This window comes from Pseudophryne corroboree, chromosome 2, assembly GCF_028390025.1.
Source record: "Pseudophryne corroboree isolate aPseCor3 chromosome 2, aPseCor3.hap2, whole genome shotgun sequence".
Lineage (NCBI taxonomy): Eukaryota > Metazoa > Chordata > Amphibia > Anura > Myobatrachidae > Pseudophryne > Pseudophryne corroboree.
The window spans coordinates 758,824,449-758,835,762 of record NC_086445.1 but is presented as its reverse complement, the minus strand read 5'-3'; the positions used below and the strand labels follow the sequence as shown (position 1 = coordinate 758,835,762).

Here is an 11,314-nt window from a genome sequence, read left to right as displayed (position 1 = left end):
GACCATATGACTGGGGGAGAGAGCTCACTGATCACCGTGCAGCTTAGTGTAAGCAGAGGTAGGAGGGGGTGTCACAGGTGGGAAAGGGGAGTAGACGGTAGCGGCTCATGCGCTGTACAATCTCAGGGTATTTTTCATGAAAAAGAGCTTTCTCACAAGCTCTGTCCCTGTATGCCATAATTGATACTTTCTTGCTATGTATTCAATCATCTCAATGCGATTTTGGTCGAATTTATCACATTCCGTGCACGTCAGATGCAGATTGTGATAAATATGCCCCATAGTGCGGAGATGTAGTGTAGTAGTGGTATAGTGAAGAGATGTAGTGTGGGAGTGAGGAAGTGCAGTTGTATGCCACTACACCCCCCCCCCCCTGCCCTCACTCTGTGACGCTAATCACACCAAATGCGCGACATGCAATAGGCCCTTCATAGATTTCAGCTCCAGGCCCATGTGGACCTTAATCTGGCACTGGGTCTTAGGATGGTGAGTGGCAGAGTTTTACTTTTAATGGCTTTAACTTTCCTGCTCATGTAGATATCTTGAGACACACTGTGACTGATAGAGAGGTGGTCACAAAATGATTTAAATTATTATAACAAAAGTGTGTGAAAATAGAGTATGGTATTTCTTGCTAGGGTTGGCCATTGACCATCGATGATTGCAAATCATCAATGGTTTATGGCCGTAGTCAAATACTTTTGCTATCGACGGGGGAGAACCAGATGGTTTCCAGCCATTAATGGTACAGAACCCCCCCAAGGTTTTTTTTTTTTTTTTATCAAGGTGCCTGGACATAGCTCCGTCCCCTGATACTCATGAAGCCCTGTATCCAGATTCTGATTAGCCCACGAGCCAGTCAGTGAAGGAAAAGGGATGACCATTGATTAGTGTAACCATTGGTGGTCATCCATTACATAGTTAACAATCATTGATAGTTATTTTTTAAACGTTTTTCTATCGATGGTGACCATCGATGGAAAACACACCGATGGCCATCCCTAATTTTTGCCCACATCTTGAGATGCATCCATTTCCGCTTCTGCATTGTACAGTATGTGCCTGGGTTATATTATAACAAGTCATATTCATCAGTCTGTATTTATACCTGCTCTGTAGCAGGTGCAAAATATGTGCATTCTAATATGGGTATATGCATATTTCTGCAGGCATGAGTCACTTTGGCGTGATTGCCTATACCTGTTCAGCTTTCTCTTACGTTCTAGAGGATGCTGGGGTCCATATTAGTACCATGGGGTATAGACGAGTCCACCAGGAGCCATGGGCACTTTAAGAGTTTGATAGTGTGGACTGGCTCCTCCCTCTATGCCCATCCTACCAGACTCAGTTTAGAAAACGTGCCCTTTGCTCCTAGCAGTTTCTCTGGTTTTATTATTTTTTAAGAGTAATTAGGCACAGAGAGGCTGCTGGCAACAGCCTTCCTGCTTCGTGGGGGGGGGGGGGGAGAGTAGTGTCCAACCCTCTGAGGTTAATGGCCACTATCTCTGCTGACAGGACATTAAGCTCATGAGAGTGATGATTGTTAGCCCCCGAGGTGACCGCTCACTCCCGCAGCATGCCGCCACCCCCTAACAGAGCCAGAAGATCGCGGTGGTGAGTGTGTCACCGGTGACCCAACAAGCGGGGAGTCGGTGTGAATAGTGGCAACAGGGTGGGAGCGCAGTTCTGACACTGTGCTCCGGACAGGCTCAGCGGTACTCAGGTGCAGCGCTATGAGAGGTGCCCTTGGCCAGCGCAATACCCTTGAAAAACTGGTCACTCAGGCTATCAGGGACTTAGGTACAGCTGCTAGCGCCATTACCTCAGGCCACTATAAAGATTCAAAGTGCGGGAAGATGCGCCATGTTTGGGGGCAGAGCTTCTCCTCAGAGCAGACCCAGCAGCTCACCAGCGCCATTTTCTCCCTGCAGAGCCACACCAAGAGACACTGACAGGGAGCACTGCCCCTCCACATAACTCCAGCTATCCTGTGCGGTACCAGGGGGTTGTAGAAGGGGGGGGGGGGGGGGGAGACTGTATATAACTGTGTGATCTATTAAGGGTGCACAGTTAGCGCCAGGCAGTTATTTCATAACTTTCTACTGGGGCGCTGTGTGTGCTGGCTCCATTAACTCTGTGTTTCTCTGAAGGAACTTGGGGGAAACTGTGTCTGACATTTTCCTGTGTGTGTGTGTGTGTGTGTGTGTGTGTGTGTGTGTGTGTGTGTGTGTGTGTGTGTGTGTGTATGCAAATTTCTCACATAACAATGTCCAGGCACTCTGTGTCTTGTGCGGCAGAATATGTATCTTCTCCAGACGAATCCATTCCCTGTATTCAGGAATGTAATATCATGTCTCAGCCTTCTGAATCTGAGCCACATTGGTTGGCTTCCATTAAGGGAATGTTATCCCAGATTTCTTCTAGGGTAGCCCATAATGAGACTGAAACACAGGTTTTAAGAAAATCTGTGGTAGTTTTGTCTGGTTCTGTCCCCACTACCTCAACAAAATCCCCAGGTATATACCCAAAGAAACGGGTCTTTGCCCCGATTACGCAAGTCGCCACGGATACCGACTCTGACAAGGCAGGCGGTGGTGGGGATATGCGGGGGGGGGGGGTGAGGTTTCCTTTGCTAAAGGGGTACAGCTGATGATTGAGGCCATTAGGGATGTTTAACACATTACTGACAAGCCCCCTGAACAGGTTGAGGAGGCTTATTTCACTGAAAACAAGAAGCCCCCCTTAACTTTCCCTGCGTCTAAAGAATTGAACGCATTATTTGACAAATCCTGGGAAAACCCGGAGAAGAAATTCCAGATCCCAAAGAGGGTTCTTGTTGCTTTTCCCTTCCCTTAGGAGGATAGGAAACAGTGGGAAAGCCCACATATATTGGACGCCTCTGTCTCTAGGCTGTCAAAAAAGGTGGTTTTACCTGTACCTGGGTCTTCTGCGTTGAAAGAACTGGCAGAGTGCAAGATTCGTATACACTGCTTCAGGCGTGACGTTAAGGCCTACTATTGCCTGTGCATGGATTTCTAAAGCCATAGTAAAGTGGTCAGGCGCATTGCTTGAGGCATTAGATACTATGGATAGAAGTGACATTGACATGTTTCTATGTAACATACAGGATTCTGCGGGGTTCATGGTGGATGCCGTGAAGGTCCTGGGTAATCTGACTGCAAGGACATCATTCATGGCTGTCTCAGCATGCAGTGGACTCTGGCTATGACAATGGTCTGCCGACGTGGAATCCAGGAGAAGTGTGGAGAACCTACCCTTCACAGGACAGGCTCTATTTGGGGAAGCACTGGATGTGTGGATTGCCACGGCAACCTTTCTTCCATCAGCCACTCAGACGATGAAGAAACCCTTTTCTTCATTCACAATGCAGACCTTTCGGACCGCAAAGGCTAGAAAGTCCAAACCTCCTACCACTTTCTTCAGAGGTGGACGAGCAAAATCAAAAAAACCTGCACCCGCAGGTTCCCAGAACCAGAAGCCTGCCTCTGTTTCCTCAAAATCCTCAGCATGATGATGGACCTCACTGCCTGGAGAACGGGCAGGTGGGAGCGAGACTCAGATGTTTCAGTCACGTCTGGGTGTTATCCGGCCTGGATACGTGGGTGCAGGATATTGTGTCCCAGGGGTACAGACTGGAGTTTCAAGAGCTACCACCTCACAGCTTCTTCAAATCAGGCTTGCCAGCTTTGCTGACAGACAGGGCTATCCTTCAGGAAGCCATTCAAAAATTCGAAAGGTCAGATGTCATTGTCCCAGTTCCACCACATCTGATAAACAAGGGTTATTATTCAAACCTATTCGTGGTACCGAAACCAGATGGTTCGGTCAGGCCAATTTTGAACCTGAAGTCGTTAAACACTTATCTAAGGAAATTCAAGTTCGAAATGGAGTCTCTGAGAGCAGTGATCTTGGGGCTGGAGGAGGGAGAGTTTCTGGTATCTCTAGATATCAAGGATGCGTACCTCCGCATTCTGATTTGGCCACCACACCAGGCTTATCTCAGATTTGCGCTGTTGGACTGTCACTATCAGTTCCAGGCACTGCCATTCGGCCTCTCCAAAGCACCATGGGTGTTCACCAAGGTAATGGCAGAGATGATGATTCTCCACAAGCAGGGGGTGAGTATAATTCCATATCTGGACAATCTGCTGATAAAGGCATCTTCCAGGGAGGGGTTGTTGCAGTCCATTGCTATTACGACTCGACTGCTCAGGGAACACGATTGGATCCTGAATCTTCCAAAGTCACATTGGAGCTGACAAGGAGATTGTCTTTCCTAGGGATGATCTTCGACACGGAAGTGCAGAGGGTATTTCTACCAGTGGAAAAAGCGTTGGTGATACAAACGATGGTTCGGGAAGTCTTGAGACCTTCCCGGGTATCGTTTCATCAGTGCATTCGCCTTCTGGGGAAGATGGTTGCCTCCTACGAGGCTCTACAGTATGGAAGATTTCATGCACGGTCCTTCCAACTGGATCTCCTGGACAAGTGGTCGGGATTTCACCTACACATGCACCAGAGGATACGTCTGTCGCCGAAAGCCAGGATTTCACTCCTGTGGTGGCTACAGCTGCCTCACCTTCTCAAGGGATGCAGGTTCGGGATTCAGAACTGGATCCTTCTAACCACGGATGCAAGTCTCAGAGGTTGGGGAGCAGTCACCCAAGGGGAAACCTTCCAAAGAAGGTCTGGAATCCATTCTTCCAATAAACATCCTGGAACTAAGTGCCGTGTACAATGGTCTTCTACAAGCGGTAGACCTTCTACAAGATTAGGTCATTCAAGTACAGTCGGACAATGTAACGACAGTGGCCTATATAAACTGACAGGGCAGAATGAAGAGCAGAGCTGCAATGTCGGAGGTAACAAGAATCATCCTCTTGGCAGAAAAGCACGCGGTGGCGCTGTCAGCAATCTTCATTCCGGGAGTGGACAACTGGGAAGCTGACTTCCTCAGCAGACATGATCTCCATCCATGAGAGTGGGGTCTCCCACTCATCCAGAAGTGTTCACGGAAGTAACAAGTCTTTGGGGTGTACCTCAAATAGGCATGATGGCTTCCCGTCTCAACAAAAAGCTTTGGAGGTACTGTTCCAGGTCGAGAGACCCGCAAGCAGTGGTGGTGGACTGCCTGGTAACTCCGTGGGTATTCAAGTCAGTGTACATGTTCCCTCTACTTCCACTCATTCCAAGGATTCTAAAGCTCATAAAGAGAACAAGAGTTCAGGCAATCCTAATTGCTCCGGACTGGGCGAGAAGGGCTTGGTACGCGGATCTTCTGGAATTACTGCTGGAAGAGCCAAGGCCTCTTCCTCTTTGTGAGGACCTTCTGCTACAGGGGTCGATCGCTTATCAAGACTTACCACGGCTAGGTTTGACGGCATGGAGGTTGAGCGCCAGATCTTAGCTAGGAAGGGCATTCCAAGCAAGGTCATTCCTACCCTGATACAGGTTAGAAAAGGAGTAACGTCAAAGCATTACCATCGCATTTCCAAAAAGTATGTGTCTTGGTGTGAATCCAAGAAGTTTCCTATGATGGAGTTTTCAACTTGGATGGTTTTTCCTCTTCCTGCAAGCAGGTGTGGATGTGGGCCTACGTTTGGGATCCATAAAGGTCCAGATTTCGGCCTTGTCCATTTTTTTCCAGAAACAACTGGCTTCCCTCCCTGAGGTTTAAACTTTCTTGAAAGGAGTTCTGCACATCCAGCCTCCCATTGTGCCTCCTACGGCACCCTGGGATCTTAACGTGGTGTTACACTTCCTGCAATCAAATTGGTTCAAGCCTTTACAGGAGGTTGATGTCAAATTTCTTATGTGGAAGGCTGTCACCTTGTTGGCCTTAGCTTCTGCTAGACGTGTGTCGGAAATTTGGGGCTTTGTCTTGTAAAAGCCCCTACTTAATCTTTCATGAAGATAGAGCTGAGCTCAGGACGCGTCAGCAGTTCCTTCCAAAAGTTGTGTCGGCTTTTCATAATCAACCAGCCTATTGTGGTGCCAATGGCTACTGACTCCTCAATTCAATCAAAGTCCTTGGATGTTGTAAGGGCTCTGAAGATCTATGTGAAGAGGACTGCTCTTCACAGGAAATCGGACTCTCTGTTTGTCCTGTATGATCCCAAGAAAATTGGGTGTCCTGCTTCTAAACAGGCGATTTCTTGCTGGATCAAGTTCACTATCCAGCATGCATATTCTATGGCAGGATTGCCGTGTCCAAAATCTGTTTAGGCCCACTCTACTCGTAAGGTGGGTTCTTCCTGGGCGGCTGCCCGGGGTGTCTCGGCTTTATAGTTTTGCCGAGCGGCTACTTGGTCAGGGTCGAACACGTTTGCTAGGTTCTACAAGTTCGATACTTTGGCCTCTGAGGACCTAAAGTTTGGTCAATCAGTTCTGCAGGAGCCTCCGTGCTCTCCCTCCTATTCTGGGAGCTTTGGTACATCCCCATGGTACTAATGTGGACCCCTGCATCCTCTAGGACGTAAAAGAAAATAGGATTTTAATTACCTACCGGTAAATCCTTTTCTCGTAGTCCGTACAGGATGCTGGGCGCCCGCCCAGCGCTTTGCTCTCCTGCAGTTGTTATTTGGTTCATTACTGCTTTGTTCTTAGTTGAGTACTGTGTTGTTACTTGGTTAAGTATGGTTCTTCAGCTGTTGCTGAATTTTCAAGCTGGCTAGCTTTGTTTGCCTTGTTTGTGTGAGCTGGTGTGAATCTCACCACTATCTGTGTAAATTCTTTCGCTCGAAGTTGTCCGTCTCCTCGGGCAAAGTTTCTATACTGAGCCTGGTAGGAGGGGCATAGAGGGAGGAGCCAGCCCACACTATCAAACTCTTAAAGTGCCCATGGCTCCTGGTGGACCCTTCTATACCCCATGCAGTGGCAAACGCAGGATTTGCATGGGGGGGTTTCCATAACTGGGCGGAGCCAATCACGGGGGTGGGGACTGAGGTGACCCAGTATATGCTGGGTCCGTAAAACTAGTGTGTCTGTGTGCGTGTGTGTGTGTATATATATATATATATATATACACACACACACACACACACACACACACACCATATTAAACATGCATACATATATATATATATATATATATATATGTACACACACATACAGTACACATATATACACATATATCTATCTATCTATCTATATATCATATGTGTGTGTGTGTTTATATGTATGTATGTATATATACATGTGTATATGTGTATGCACATGGATATATATGTACTATAATTAAAATAAAGTAAACTTTTATTGCACTTACAAGTGCCACCAGGAAGACAGCAGGCTGCAGAGGACGCTAGACAGCCATTAATAATACTCATGCAGCTTAAAAAAAAAAAAAAATTTTTTTTTTTTTTTTTAGTGGAGGGGGGTTTCTGGGTGCTCGGAAACCCCCCCTGGGTGCGCCACTGCCATGGTACTATTATGGACCCCAGCATCCTCTACGGACTTCGAGAAAAGGATTTACCGGTAGGTAATTTAAATCCTATTTTTGCACGTTCCTTCCCTCTGCCTTCCCTTTTCTGCCTTTCCAACTGTAAAGATGTGCAACTGTTAGATACAGTGAAAGAACATCTGCATTTACACATGTGTGCATTCTTTATGTGGGCATGTGCAGTTAGAAGTTACACTAAGAAGACTGTAATTGTGCCCACTGATAGTTATTATTGTTACTATGTTTGAAAGAGGTAAATAAAAAACTGTGAAAAATATGATTACCTTCTGCACATGATGACATCAGAACATGTACAAATAAGGATATGCATTGTGTCACAGCTGCCACAAGATCATACTGCACCCTAGACACAATATTTCCTCCATCCCTTTTTCACTTTCCTCGCTAATCACTGATTACTGCAGTGCAGGTGCCCAAGGTATAAAACCCCCATAAAAACGGGTGAGGTATGCAAGGTCGACAAAACTTAGGTTGATAGTGTCTAGGTCGACCACTGTAGGTCGACAGTAAGTAGGTCGACATGGTTTCTAGGTCAACAGGGACCCTAGGTCGACATGACATAAGATCGACCTGAGATTTTGCACTTTTTTTGGTGTCGTTTTCTCCGTACAGTGACCGGGATTCTCCAATTAGTGCACCGTGCCCCCTCGCATGGTTTGCTTCACTCGCCATGCTTCGGGCAAGGTGCCTCACTCCACAACCGCTGCGCTCGGCACAGGTTACCGTTCCCAATTGTAATCCACGTGGATCGTAAGGACTGAAAAAGTTCAAAAAAATTAAAACATTTTTTAAAATCTCATGTCGACCTTTTGTCAAGTCGACCTAGCACATGTCGACATAGAGTCCCTGTTGACCTAAAAACCTTCACATTTTTTCATCTTTTTACCCCACATCTGTTACCCCCTCCTTTTACCCCCATTACCCTTATCAGCCCCAGTACACCTATCCCATGTAATAAATAATGTTAAATTCCTCCACTGCATAGAATATCTAATCCCTTTTTTCCCCCTTTACTATAAAGTGGCACCCTCATATTTCTCTATGTCAGTGACATTTCCCCGCCCCTCTGTGGCCACTACATCACACACACACACATTATTTTCAACACGCCTTGCATTATACATTCCAATCAGGTGCCCTCAGTCCCTGATTGGTCCAGACGCGCTGCTCACGCGTCCCAATTGGTCACCACCCAATCTCTGCTCATTTCTACCCGCATACCGCATGGCATAATTAAACCGGGCATTTCCCCTTTTTCAACATGGCGCCACCTGATCTTCCCAGCTGATGCGCCGTCCCCTGTCCGTCTGCAGCGTACACACCCCCGTAGCGTCATTACGCTCTGTAATCCGCCCACCAGAGAGGCGCATCTCCGTCACTCTGACGCGCCACACATACCCCTCTATTGGTTACTGGCGCTGTCAGTCACCCTACTCCCGTCCACATGTCTAATTGAATGTCCAAGCTGATTGGCTGCTATACGTACCCACAGGGTTTTTAAATCATTAATGCACAATATGCTGTGAGATCCCGGAAGTGAACAAGCCCACGGGCAAAACGCGTTTTCTACGGACTCTACAGCGGGACCTTCCCATGGAGGCTTCACTGGTTACCATCCACCTACTACATTTGACTCTCTGAGTATATTGGCTCTTATCTCAATATAAGTAATCATTGCATGGTTGACCCTATGTGTACATGGGTTTCTACTTCCAGTAAAGCTATTACTGTGCTGTTTTTTTGTGTTATAGGCACTTATATAATTTCTTCACTGCATGCACAGTATAGGTCAGAGGAGACAGTCACACACACACTAAAAAACAAAACAAGTGTTTTGTGTGCATTAAACCTAGTTCATTTATCTGAGGAACATGGAACATGGTATATTGCATGTTCATATCTGACTTAAGCAGTATGCCCTATTAAATGTGTGTGTGTTGGGCTTGCTGTCATTACCTATCCTCTGAATTCTACTCATACCTATTGTACACAGCATTTCTCATCAGAAGCATTTATTTCCACCTATAATTACTTTAGGTTCCTTTTTTTCTGCCATATACTCAGGTTATGTGTATGCTAAGAATGTATAGTCATTTTGCGTCCTGCTTATGAACGCCTTTCGACCCTTTTACCCCGTTATTGGACATTGGTTCCCTAAATACTAAAACGGTCAATTAACTTTACAATTTTCAATCCTTAATCCTACCTTTCTTTCTTATCTGTCTATTATCTAGTGGACTCTCATCCCCGATCCAGGGTACACGGCGCCACTGTGTGACAGCCGTTCTACCCTGCCTAACGTGGAAAGTAGATCCACGCACTACACATTCTATCTTTTCTGTTATTCTTCATTTCATATATAGGTGCACTCTCATTGGTAGATATCCTCCCTACTACCATACCACGCTGCCCATGCCCGATCTCGTCCGATCTTGGAAGCTAAACAGCGTTGGGCTGGGTCAGTACCGGGAGGGGAGACTCCCTGGGAATACCCGGTGTTGTAGGGCAGGAACTATTCCCCTTCCCCTGAAGGGTGGACACAAACAGCAGTATCACCACTAATTGTATCTATTTCTGCCCTTTTTCTTATATCCTTTTCTTCATTAGGACTTTTTGACATACATTCCGTATGCATGCCTGTTGGCGCTAGTGGTAATCAGTATAGTGCATAGTAATTGACCTAATTTAGTGGTCTTTCTATGTTAAAATATGTACACTGACCTCCCCCCTGGGTCCCATTAAAACAGAACATCTGTACTGGTCAGGAGAAACGGGTGTCAGACTATCCAGTGTCTGCAACCTTTCTAATCTTTCTCTCACGATTTAACGACCAGAACATTTTTTAACATATTTTTTTATATATTTTTTTTTTTGCATATTTAAAAATTATTTTGTAATCTTTGGATCGTAGAAGGGTATTTTGTTTTAATCCATAAGTAATTAATAAATATATGTTTTAACATTATCTTTTTCTAATTGAAAAATTCTTTCTTCTTTTCCAAGAGTGCGCCCACACAAGAGCCTTCTCTCTTTCCCATTGCCAGTACTTGTACTCTCTAGCTCTGGGCGCACCACCAATAAGGACTACTATCGAAAGATTGTATCTCCCTTTCTTATAGCGTAATTGTCCGCCTTTGGTTCTTTCAATATTAGCAACAACTTATCACACACCAGTGCCCAGTCGCCCCTTTTTTCTATATACGACCTAAAAACCATGTCGACTCACTTACTGTCGACCAATAGTGGTCGACCTAGACAGTATCGACCTAGAGACCGGATACCATAAAAATAATAAAAAGTAAATTGCTGTTACATCCATATTCTTTTTTCTATTAGTTTACTTTACAGTTTGTATTTCAGCTGAATCTGTAAACATTTCTGTACTAGTGTCAGTTTATGATATTTGAATCACTTGACGTCCATCTGGGTGTAAAGTTTTTATACTCGCGTCTTTGTTTCTTTATAATGTAAGAGTATTACAAGGAATAGTACATTACATGTCATAATATATGGCTAGGGAAGTGAAATGAAGGCCATCACACAGGCAGTGAAATGGTTAATTTAGAACACAAATGTGAAAGATTCTGTGTCGATGTGTGCTGTAACTTAGCAAACATGCACTGACAAACAACACACAATGGAAAGGGGTAGTCAACATAGTGAAAAGACTGACAGCAGTAAAGCTAGTTTACTTGACAGCAAATGACACAGGCACACAGGAATAGCAACATAAACAAAACATAAAAGAATAGAAAATAAACGTGAAGTGACCATATATGGCTAAACCCATGGTGAAGAGATTGTTTTCCGTGAAGATTTATATATATATGA

At 45.4% G+C, this 11,314-nt stretch overlaps 1 pseudogene; it reads left to right on the top strand.

Moving 5' to 3' along the window:
- The first annotated feature begins 9,871 nt into the window (after positions 1–9,871).
- Positions 9,872–9,990, top strand: LOC135052680 (5S ribosomal RNA; annotated as a pseudogene).
- Positions 9,991–11,314: the final 1,324 nt, after the last annotated feature.